The 11,090-nt window shown below is 35.9% G+C and overlaps 1 protein-coding gene across 2 annotated transcripts in view; it reads right to left on the reverse strand.

Annotated features, from left to right (window-relative positions):
- CDC42SE2 (CDC42 small effector 2) overlaps positions 1–9,919 on the reverse strand; it is a 69,490-nt gene extending 59,571 nt beyond the window's left edge. For both annotated transcript variants that reach the window (XM_087429853.1, XM_087429852.1), the window contains exon 1: positions 9,779–9,919. The gene's annotated coding sequence lies outside the window, so the exon portion shown is untranslated. The remainder of the gene's footprint in view (positions 1–9,778) is intronic.
- Between the last annotated feature and the right edge of the window lie 1,171 nt (positions 9,920–11,090).

Genomic DNA, 11,090 nt, shown 5'->3' on the forward strand with positions numbered 1-11,090 from the left:
CTAAAATGTAAAATACTTTAGAAGCTATTAATTTTGTTGTAGAACATTCATGCCCCTAAAATTTTCTTGGAAAAGGAGAAAAAAATTGAAGGACAATATACACTCCTTTTCTATTTTTTACTAGGATCCCACGTACTTTTCTTCTCTGAATAAAGTCCTTAAACACTGCTTGAACTTGCTCTTTAAAAGACAATTTATGACTGAATTCGTCTTAAGAAAAGAAAAAAGTTAACACAAAACTGTCAAGACTATGAAGGTAAAGCTATTTTCAACTAAAAATAAAGAGGTCAAATATTCTGTTGGGAAGTAAAAATAACAGTTTTTTATTAAAACACAGTATTTTTAATGCTGGTACACCATAGGAATTCTTGCAATATGCAGAATCTTAGAATTTTACATTAGAGAAAAGAATTAAAACTAGCAACATTCATTGGGGTTACATATAGCCTACTTTGTTCCCTGGGTGATTCACTCATGGTTAAATAGAAGAAAAAAATAGAGGAGGCAGAGTGAAGGCTACTACCCCTTCATTAGCTACTGTCCCTTCATGAGGATCTTATTATACAACATACACCTCCAGTTACAGCAACAAAGCATCCTGAAAACAATTCTAAAAAGTGACTACTTGTTGCATTTTAAGTGATCAACTGAAGTCATTAAGTTAAATGTACTTGATAAACTTTTTTAAGTATACAAAAAATATATGATTATACTTGTTAAAAATGTAGATTGAGATCACCTCACATCCACTGTGATGGCTACTAATGAAAAACAAAACAGACAGTAACAAATGTTGGCGAGAATGGGAAGAAACTGAAACTCAAGCATTGTTGGCAAAATTGTAAAATGGTGCAACCCCTATGGTAAATAATATGGAGGTTCCTCAAAAATTTTTAAATAGTATTACCTTATGATCCAGCAATCCCACCTCTGGATATATATCCAAAAGAATTGACAGCAGGGTCTCCAAGAATATTTGCACACCCATGTTTATAGCAGCACTATTACAATAGCCAAGAGGTGGAAGCAAGTCAAATGTCTATCAGCCAATGACAGATAAACAAAATGTGAAATATACATAGTACAATGGAATGTACAACAGAGATGAACCTTGAGGACATTATGCTAAGTGAAATAAGCCTGTCACAAAAAGACAAATACTGTATGATTACACTTCTATGAGGTATCTAAAATAGTCAAATTCATAGACACATAAAGTAGAATGGTGGTTACCAGAGGCTGGCAATATGGGGAAAAAGGGAGTTGTTTAACGGGTATAGAGATTCAGTTTTACAAGATGAAAAAGTTACAGAAACCTGTTTCACAACAACGTGAATATACTTAACCCTACTACTGAACTGTACACTTAAAAATAATTAAGATGGTAAATTTTATTTTATGTGTTTTTTACTACAATAAAAAAGAATTTTTATGTAATTGGAGGTGGGTCTTACCCTTAGAGATTCTGACGAGTTGACTAAGATGAAAATTAGGACGAATCTGTTTTTTGGTTTTCTACTAAGTACCACATATTAATTTATGTGGAATCTTTTTTTTTTGTCTGATAGGTAATACAAAACCATGGTGTAAAACTCAAAAGATACAAGAGTAGATCATGAAAAATTAATCTTCTTCTCACCATTATCCCTAGCCACCCAGTTCTCCTCACTAGATACAGACACTAATATTAGCTTCTTGTATAGCCTTTCATAGATATTCTATACATATACAAAATATATAAGTATGTATTTTTTCTTTTTAAATATTTTCATGTGACCACACACTTAACACTTTTATCTTGGAAATCAGGCAATATCAATGACTTAAAAAACTGCCTCTCTCAATTTTTAAAGGTTGTATTTTACCATATGGGTATAACTGGTCTCCTATAGATGGAAAGTCGAGTTGTGTCTAATCTTTCACTACTATAAACATGCTGCAAAGAACAATCTTGTATATTCACATAATGTGAAATATGATGAAATGAATCCAAAACCTATAGGGTTTATCGGGAGGATACATTCCAAGAAGTGAAACTGATAGATCAAAGGGTTTGTACATTTAAATTTTTGGTAGGCGTTTTAAATTTTGACTGATATCATCCAAATCTCCTTCTAAGAGAATGTACCAACCTACATTCCCTCTACCAATGCATTAGAGAATCTGTGCCTCCAATCTTTCAAAAAATGTTTTCTTAAAAGGCTTCCCTGGGCCAGCCCTGTGGCTTGGTGGTTAAGTGCGTGCGCTGCAATGCTGGTGGCCCGGGTTCGGATCCCGGGTGCGCATCGAGGCACCACTTCTCCCTCCATCCTGAGGCCGAGTCCCACATACAGCAACTAGAAGGATGTGCAGCTATGACATACAACTATCTACTGGGGCTTTGGGGGGAAAAAATAAAATAAATAAAATCTTTAAAATCCCTAACTCCAATATAATACGAAGGGAGAAAATGTGTCTTCTTCCTCTGAAGGTAAGGATCTGATTTTTTTTTTTTTGGATGACTACCCAGCTATAACACTGCCATTAAAAAAAAAAAATCTTCCTCTCCACTGATCTGAAATGCCCCTTTATCATATTCTAAATTTCCATATGAATCTTATTTCTACTCTGTACCACTGATCTGTCTCACACACCAGAATCACAATGTTTTCATTACTATAGTTTTAGAATATATTTTTAATATCTGAGAGAACTAGTTTTTTTTTCCAAAAATTTTCTGGGCAATCTTATTTTTTCCATTTGAATTTTACATTCATCTAATTTTTAAAAATCCTGCTGGTATTTTTATTGGGATCATGCTATATTACAAATTGAAAGAGAATCATATTTTTCAGATACTGTATCATCATGTTGAGTCCCTATCTCAGTCTCTTTTGGGTCTCAGGTGATTCTGCTATAGGTGATCCACTTTGTGAGAAATAAGACTTTATGTCCGACTGAGAATTGTGGTGGATAAGGGACAAGGGGAGCCATTACACAGTGTGGTTGTACGCAGAAGGGAGGCTACAGCCTTTATATTACCTATCTATACAAATTTGTCATTGCTAGGGAGACCAATAAAAGTTCTTCCCAGAGGCAGAAACTGTTCTCCCAACTACTTTCTATGGCCCTAAGGTAAGAGAACAATGACAGCTAAAATAAGTGGTTCAGAATTCCATCCTCTACAAGAACTTAAAATTAGTAGATTACTAGAGGCTTAGCCAGCCCTGGTGGTCTAGTGGTTAAGATTCAGTGCTCTCACCACCGCAGCATGCATTCATTTCCAGGTCAGGGAACCACACCACCTGTGTGTCCCTTATGATACTGTAGCGGCTGTATGTTGCTATGATGCTGAAAGCTATGCCACCAGTATTTCAAATAACAGCAGAGTCACTCACGGTGGACAGACTTCAGTGGAGCCAGACTAAGACAGACTAGGAAGAAGGACCTGGCCACCCACTGCTGAAAAAACTGACCACAGAAACCAGGTAAGGTTCCGCTCTGCTGCACACAGGGTCGCTAGGAGTTGGAATCTACTTTAGGGCACTAACAACTGGCTTAGAGCACCAGAATGAAGTCCGACTCTGGGTCTGGGGGAAAAAAAAACAGTGGGCCTTAGAAAGATCCTTTGCCCCCCCTCCACTCCCAATTCATTTAGAAGACCAGCATTTCAGGTAAATACACTGAGTTGCATACAACTAAAAGCTATGTGTTTGAATAAGTTTCAGCTGAAAGGAAGGGGCTTAAAAAGTCCTGTTAAGTGACAGACAGAACTTTAGCCTAAGAAAAGCCCACATCCTAACAATGGCCATCTCAGTCTTGGCAGGCACACCTAGGTCCTAGGCCTCTATCAGTCTCAAGTTTTTTCCCCAGAAATCCATTCTTATTCTATAGTTTTTTGACCCAAATAACTTTACGCATATCAGTACCACAGTCATGATTGTTAACCAGATTACTTCAGCTGGCCTAAGACAGTAATTGTTTCCTTTTGGGTGGATAAATCTCTAACTCTGGGAAAATACAGAAATCAACACAGAAACAGTGAGGTAAACCAAAACTTACAGTAGTAATACTTTTGTCCTATTAAATATATTTGTAATAACTTATTTTTATGGTATTTTATGCTCTATTTATTAAGATATTTGAAAGATGAGAAAATTTGATATGCTAAGTTTATAAGTTTAATTTATTGGACTTTTAAGAACTATTTAAGTTTCAGGAAAAATTTGTTTTCTATACTAGTAAATCTGCCTCATTAACTGCTTGAGATACTTGAGAGAATCAGAGAAATATAACTATAACTTACAATGTCTAAGAATGTAAGTAACTAGGCATGAAAGTGTTGGTTAATATTTAAGGAGTAATATTTACTCTTCCCTATCTGGCATTAAAACCCAATGACAATATAGATAGCACTGAACTTTTAGTGAATTTTATGAGTCAATCATTTTTAAAGAGAACTACAAAAATAAGAGCGAGAACCATAGGAATATGGTCTTGGATAGAAAATTTCTATATCCACCCTAAGATCAATACATTTCATTTAATTAGTATCATCTCTAAAAGCATTTTTCAGTGAACATTAGTGACATTCACAAATATTTGATGGTAATAATAAATGAAAATAGATACCTTGCATGTGACTACTTCTTTTCAAAGAAGAAATGGCTTCTTTTATAAAAGCATGTCTTTGGTCCATAAAGTACAAAACAAGCAGAGCATTTTCTCATGCTGCCCAGAACACACTCCTTAATCAAAACCACAAAAGGGCTGCTTTTAAGATTTCTTCACAGAAATCATGGCCTTTACAGTGAGGACATACAGCAATAGCTACAATAAGTTGCAGTTGCTGTGGTAAGGATTATACTGTGGTTAGCTGCTGAGTGGGCCCAATATTAAGGCCACCAATTCTATTTACATAAGCACAGCATAGCCCCTCAGATGGCAATTATTTCCAGATACTTCCACCCTGGACCATTAACCAAAGAACTGGAAATTTAATATCAGTTTCCATTCCCTTAAACTGTAAAACTATTATCAGACTTTCAAAAATATTTTCTAGCAGTAGATAAAGACAGATATTTTGGATCATACTGCCACAATCGAAGAGCTAATGCCAATTATTCTATTCCCTGAAAACCTCCCAACCTCTTCCTTGATACATATTTACAAGTTAGAATAGGAGAAACTCAGAGCCATTCAGGGGCAATATTTGAATGAATATCCCATTCTACCTCTGCATTTTAATAATTATCTGTAATATGTACATTTCCTCATTCTTTTACATTTGGTGAATGAATTATTCCTCAGGTCTGTCTGTGTGTGTGTGTGTGTGTGTGTGTGTGTTATATACCTAAACACACCAGACAGCTTCTTCTAGTAGGTTGGTACCTACAGCAAGATGCTATCAAGTCAGAATGAGAAAATGGTAGGATCAGAAATCAGCCACATAACCACGAAACCAGGGAACTACAACTATTAATACTAAATATATATTTTCTGGGTTTTTTCCATCTCTAAAATTGATATAATATTTTTCTATCACTAGCCAAAACACAGGCTATCAAGATGCCTCACTAATCAGATAATTACAAAAATTAACTTAATATATATTCATTGAGCTCCTACTACATGCTAGGCTCACATAAATAAACATTTAAAAAATAATACATACACAAAATAAAGTAACTATAAGTCAGCAAATTATAAAGTATAATATACATATTTTTAAATGCATAAAAATGAATTTATCAGAGGTAAGAAGTTTATAGGCTATCAGAGATTAAAACTGAAGTGCAGTATAGGTAGGTAGAAATAATTGAATTTTTAGTTTATAGCAATTATGACCTAGCAACAACTAACATTTTAAAATCTGACCTACACAGATGTCAAAATAGAAATTTTAAAAATTCTGAATAAAACAGAAGTATTGATCTCTTTTACATTTTATTTATAAAAAATACTAAAAGGCTGGCTTCACGCTCAATGGTGAAACACTACAAATAATCCAATTAATGTGAGCATTTAGCGAAACATCAGATGCATTAAATTAATGAACAAGACAAGATGCTCATTTTAATTACAATGTTCTAGAAGTTTTAGTCAATTGGTAAACGAACCAATATGAAATACAAAATCTGGAAATGAAAGCAAAATTATGTGTAGTTAAACATAAGGACTACATTCCCAGAAAAGCTAAGTGAATCAATTTTAAGATTAGAAATACTAAGTGAATTTAGTTGTTAGTTGATTAAACTTAACAAAGAGTAATAATATTCCTAATGTTAACAGTAAACAGATGAGTTTAGGCAGTACAGCACAACGAAGAGGCAGTAAAGCAGTGCTTAAGGGCGTAGACCTCAGAGTCAAACAGATATGGGTTAGAATCTTAACTCTACTATTTCCTAGTTGCATGAACCTTGAGCAAGTCACCTAATGTTTCTAAATTTTCTCAAGTGTAAAAATGAAGATAATTTATTAGTTAAGATAATGTTGAAAAGTATACAGTCTGGCATTTAGCAGTTCAACTAATGTAAGGCATTATTATTTGTGTTATTAATAATAGAAAGCCAGCTGTCCCTTCCTTAAGTAAAAAGAGATATTACATTAAATATACAGTATGTATACCATATTAACTTTTCTAAAATCCAAAGAATTCTGAAATTCCAAAACATATCTGGCCCCAAGATTCTGAATAAGGGATTGTGGTCCTATACTTTTCTAATGCCTTAAGAAAAAATGATTAATAATAACATTATTTTTTAAAAGTCAGCCAGATTCCATGTTCCCCACAATTGTTTGTTTTACAGTTCCAGTGATGCCAAGGGTTCAGGAGGAGTCTCCACGAAGGAGCTAATCACTATAGATGATGGATACTCCTTTTCTCCTAGAATCCTAACCTCAGTTAATAAGAACCTATTCATTAGTAGGATTATTCACATAACGTCACCCTCTCCTAGTTAACAATAAGCTCTATTAGCAATGGCATGGAATATGTATTTGTTTACCACTTTAACTCTTGTACTTAAAACTTGAATTCTTGAATAAATCAATGAATGGACTGCCTTATCTGCCACCTCGCACACCTATATCAAAGACCTACTTGCCTAATTCACAATTCAAGTTTTAGTAAGTCCCTTGAGTTATCATTATAAGTAGAATGGGTGATGAGAAGGATGTATCAGGATGTTTGTATACACATGTAACATAAAATCCAAAGCCACCTGGATTAAATAAGGAATTTACTGGTTCATGTAACTGGAAAGTCTGGAGGTATACTATCCTCAGGGAAGACTTAATCCAGCAGCTCAATTGAGGTGACCAGGGCGTACTTTTTCTCTGCTCTCCGCCTTCAGCACTGGCTTCTTATTCAAATGGCTTTCCTTTTATGGTCAGAAGATAGCTGACAGGAGTTTAATGACTATACATTTTCAGGTTGAAATTCAACAGAAAAAAATATGTGCCTTTATCCCAGCATTCCCAGCAAATGTCCTAACATCACTCTGATTGATGTGGCTTTGATCACATGCCTGCCATGACTGCCTTAGGTTAAAACACATGTTCCATTCTTACAAGCTCTTCATTATATGAAATAAAGCACACTAAAGTGGACCTTAGTGACAAACTTCTTATATTACTAAATAATGGTACTACTGAATTAAAACTGATGGGTCAAGCACATCACACTTTATCTTCTTAAAAAGTTATTCCCCCAGATTTTAATCACAACACATCAAGAAAAAAAAAAAGTAAATTCTTCCCTGAATGTAAATCACTTTTTGAAGGATTCAGAATGCATGGTCATGCACCACATAACAACATTTCGGTCAATCACAAACCATGTATATGGTGGTGGTCCCATAAGATTAGTACCATATAGCCTAGCTGTGTAGTAGGCTACACCATCTAAGTTTGTGTAAGCACTGTAGGGGAGGAAGAAATTTTTTCTCCCCTTCTAGGTCCTTCTGGCTGGTCTAAGAATTAAATTGACATGAGACAGATTAATAGGAGAAAAAAATCCAAAAAACTTAAGAACATGTATACATGGGAGAAACCCAGGGAAAACCAAATAACACGCCAAAATGGCCAATAACCCTCACCTTAAATACCATCCTTGGCTAAAGACAAAAGAAGATGGGAGTGGGGAGAGTCAGGAACTTCAAAAGGAAGGAAGGTAATGCACAGGTAGGTGAAAAGGAACAAATGTTTGGGAAACAAGAGTTTGTTTGGCCACAGAGAAACAAAAGAACACAGAGGGAGCCCAAAAAACAGGCTTGTCTAGGTCCGTCCGTCCCCCGTCCCCCCCCCCCCCCATTTCATGTTAAGCTAAGGTGATAGCTTGACTCCTGAGACAGGTTTTTTAATCTGAATACTTTCAGGCAGTTATGGGGAAGCTAACGATGAAAACTTTCTCAGTCTTCTGTTTCTTAAAGATAATCAACCTAAAATAATTCCCATATTAAAGAGACGCATTTTGTGGTGGCAAATTGTGTTCCCCTTCAGTATACTCTGTGATGTTCGCACAACAACAAAATTGCCTAACAACACATTTCTCAGAACGTATCCCCATCGTACTCAAATATATAGCAGAGGAGTTGATTTTGATGATAAGATTAGACAAACAAGGCAAAATCTAAGCAAGATTTTTTTAGAGTACAACTAACTGCATGAAGATGTGTTACACACCAGTCATCTTAAGTCAAAAGCCAAACTTCATTCATAATCCTAGAGACAAGTAGTGTGGTTAAAGAAAACGATGTGAATTAAAAGAAAATCTCTATAATTATTCAATTCTGTGGATTGGTTTTTCAAATACTCTACTGCTCAAATAATTCAATCAGTAAATATGCACTGATGGCTTAAGAAGATAGTACTAGCGTTAGACACAGCAGGGATATAAACGTAGCCCTTGACTTCACAAAGTTTCTAACATGCTATTAAGGCAACATACACAAAGAAACATTACTGGACAGCAAAGAACATAATCAAATAGAAATGTGTGAGACACTAAAGACGGTGGGTAATCAGAAAGAGGAGAAATCAAATGAATCAAGATGATTTCTACAGCAAGTATCCAGAAAATCTAACGGCAAAACTGCTTGAACAAGGAAATGTATTATCTCACATAACAAGGAATCCTCAGTTAGGGTGGCTCTAGGCAGAGTAAACAGGGCTCCAGTTTTACTTCTCTGCAATTTTCTTGCCTCTACCCTCCTTTCTGTGAGGGCATCACCTTCAGACTAGTATCAAGAAGGCTGCAGAAGTTCCAGATGTCACATCCAAATAAAACAAGCTCTAGGGAGAAGAGGGACCATTTCTTTTCTTTCTCAAATGCAAGAAAATCTTTCCCAGAAGACTCCTGCAGACTTCCCTTTTATTTCCCATTGGCAAAACTGGATCTCAAGCCCGTTCCTAAAACAATCACTTCCAAAGGCAATGAGACCTACCATAACCAAGATTAGAATGGATGCTGGTAACTACCATGACCATCACCTTAGTGTTGGCTGAATATATCAAGGAAGACAGGCCTTGGAGGATGGTTTGGTTTGGACTGGGGAAGAAATAAAAGAGAAAAATACATAGGCAAAGGAAGGGATGTGCCCAACTGAAGAAAAAAGTCAAACTGCAATCACATATTAAACACGCTGTTAGGAATAAAGAATTCTCTTCAACTGCGCTTTTGCCATTCTCTGTAATGCAAAAATTAACTTACTATTCAACAGTGAGTAAATGTAGGAGTAGTCTTTTTATGGAAAGGATTCAGGTTAATTATCAGTGGGGATAGTCAGACTCACCACACCTTGTCAACAGAGTCACCCATTCAACTATCTCTGGCCTGAGAACATTCCATATTATGTATACAGATGACTGCAGACTCACTGTCAACAGAAGTTGTTCCTTGAAGGTTTCTTCTCCTTTGGGTTCAAGGTTTCACTCAAAAATCCATACAATCACAACTGGCCCTATCTGCAAATGAAAGCATGCAATTAGGAGGCAAAAAGCTGCAGGGAGCAATTTCCCCATCCCGCCATCTATAATTAACTGATCCATATGAAAACGGATCTTAAACACCAGATTCACTAAGTACCATGTTCAAACTAAGCAACCTGCATTTCAAAGGTTGTAATGTACTTATTACACAGTTTCCAGCCTTTTCCCATCATATAAATTTATTGTTGTGTCCACAGTGTACCAGGTGTAACTCTAACCAAAGGTCGCCCACTGGGCAGAATCCAACACACACGTATGTTTGGTAGACCCACACAAGGATGGCCTACACAGCATGCTAAAAGATAGCTGCCTACATTATAAATCAGAAGACTTAACATAAAAATCAAGATTTCTGACTTCCTGGGAAAAAAAAATCAGAAGATCTGGCAATACTGGGCCCACATTCCCACAGGGTAACAAGCTGATTAGCAGCTAATACTTCAGATGGGACATGGGCTTTACCGTTCTCCACAGATGTCATCACTCTCTTATATTATAACCTGACTCACAGTTATCTGTCTGAACCCTGTTGGCATCTGAGCTTGCAAAATCTACTATATATTTATCATAGCTCATAGGGCACATTTATCACTGTCAAAGCCAACCATGTTTTTCTGCCTTGAGGATACAACACAGCACAGGAATAACCACATTGGCTTTGCAGTCAGAGGGTCCTAGGTTTGAGTTCTAATTCTGCAAATGACTAGCTGTGTGACCTTAAGCCCGTTTTTAACCTAAGATATATTTCTTCATTTACAAGCCTCCAAATAAACAAATAAGCACTTAGTCAAAAAACAGGCCTAAAATCTAACATGTCCAAGCTGAAATGATAAGTCAAATCCATTGCTTCCTCAGTCTTCCTCTTAGTAAAGCGCACTGTGATCCATGTAGGTAATGCTCAAGCCTCAACCTCAAAGTCCTTATCATATACTCTCCCTCATCCTCCCCAAACCATCACCAAGGCAGTTGATTCTCTAAAATATATAATTTTAACAGATTCTTAGAATCCCATAAAAACAAACAGCAATTCCTCCCTCAGAATCAATTAATTTCCTGAAATTGCCTACAAATTCAACTATTTAAATAACGGTAGCTTGAAATTTCAAGGTACATATTATAAG

The sequence above is a fragment of the Ceratotherium simum genome, chromosome 4 (assembly GCF_057802395.1).
Source record: "Ceratotherium simum simum isolate JZ-2026a chromosome 4, ASM5780239v1, whole genome shotgun sequence".
In the NCBI taxonomy this organism is placed as follows: Eukaryota; Metazoa; Chordata; class Mammalia; order Perissodactyla; family Rhinocerotidae; genus Ceratotherium; species Ceratotherium simum.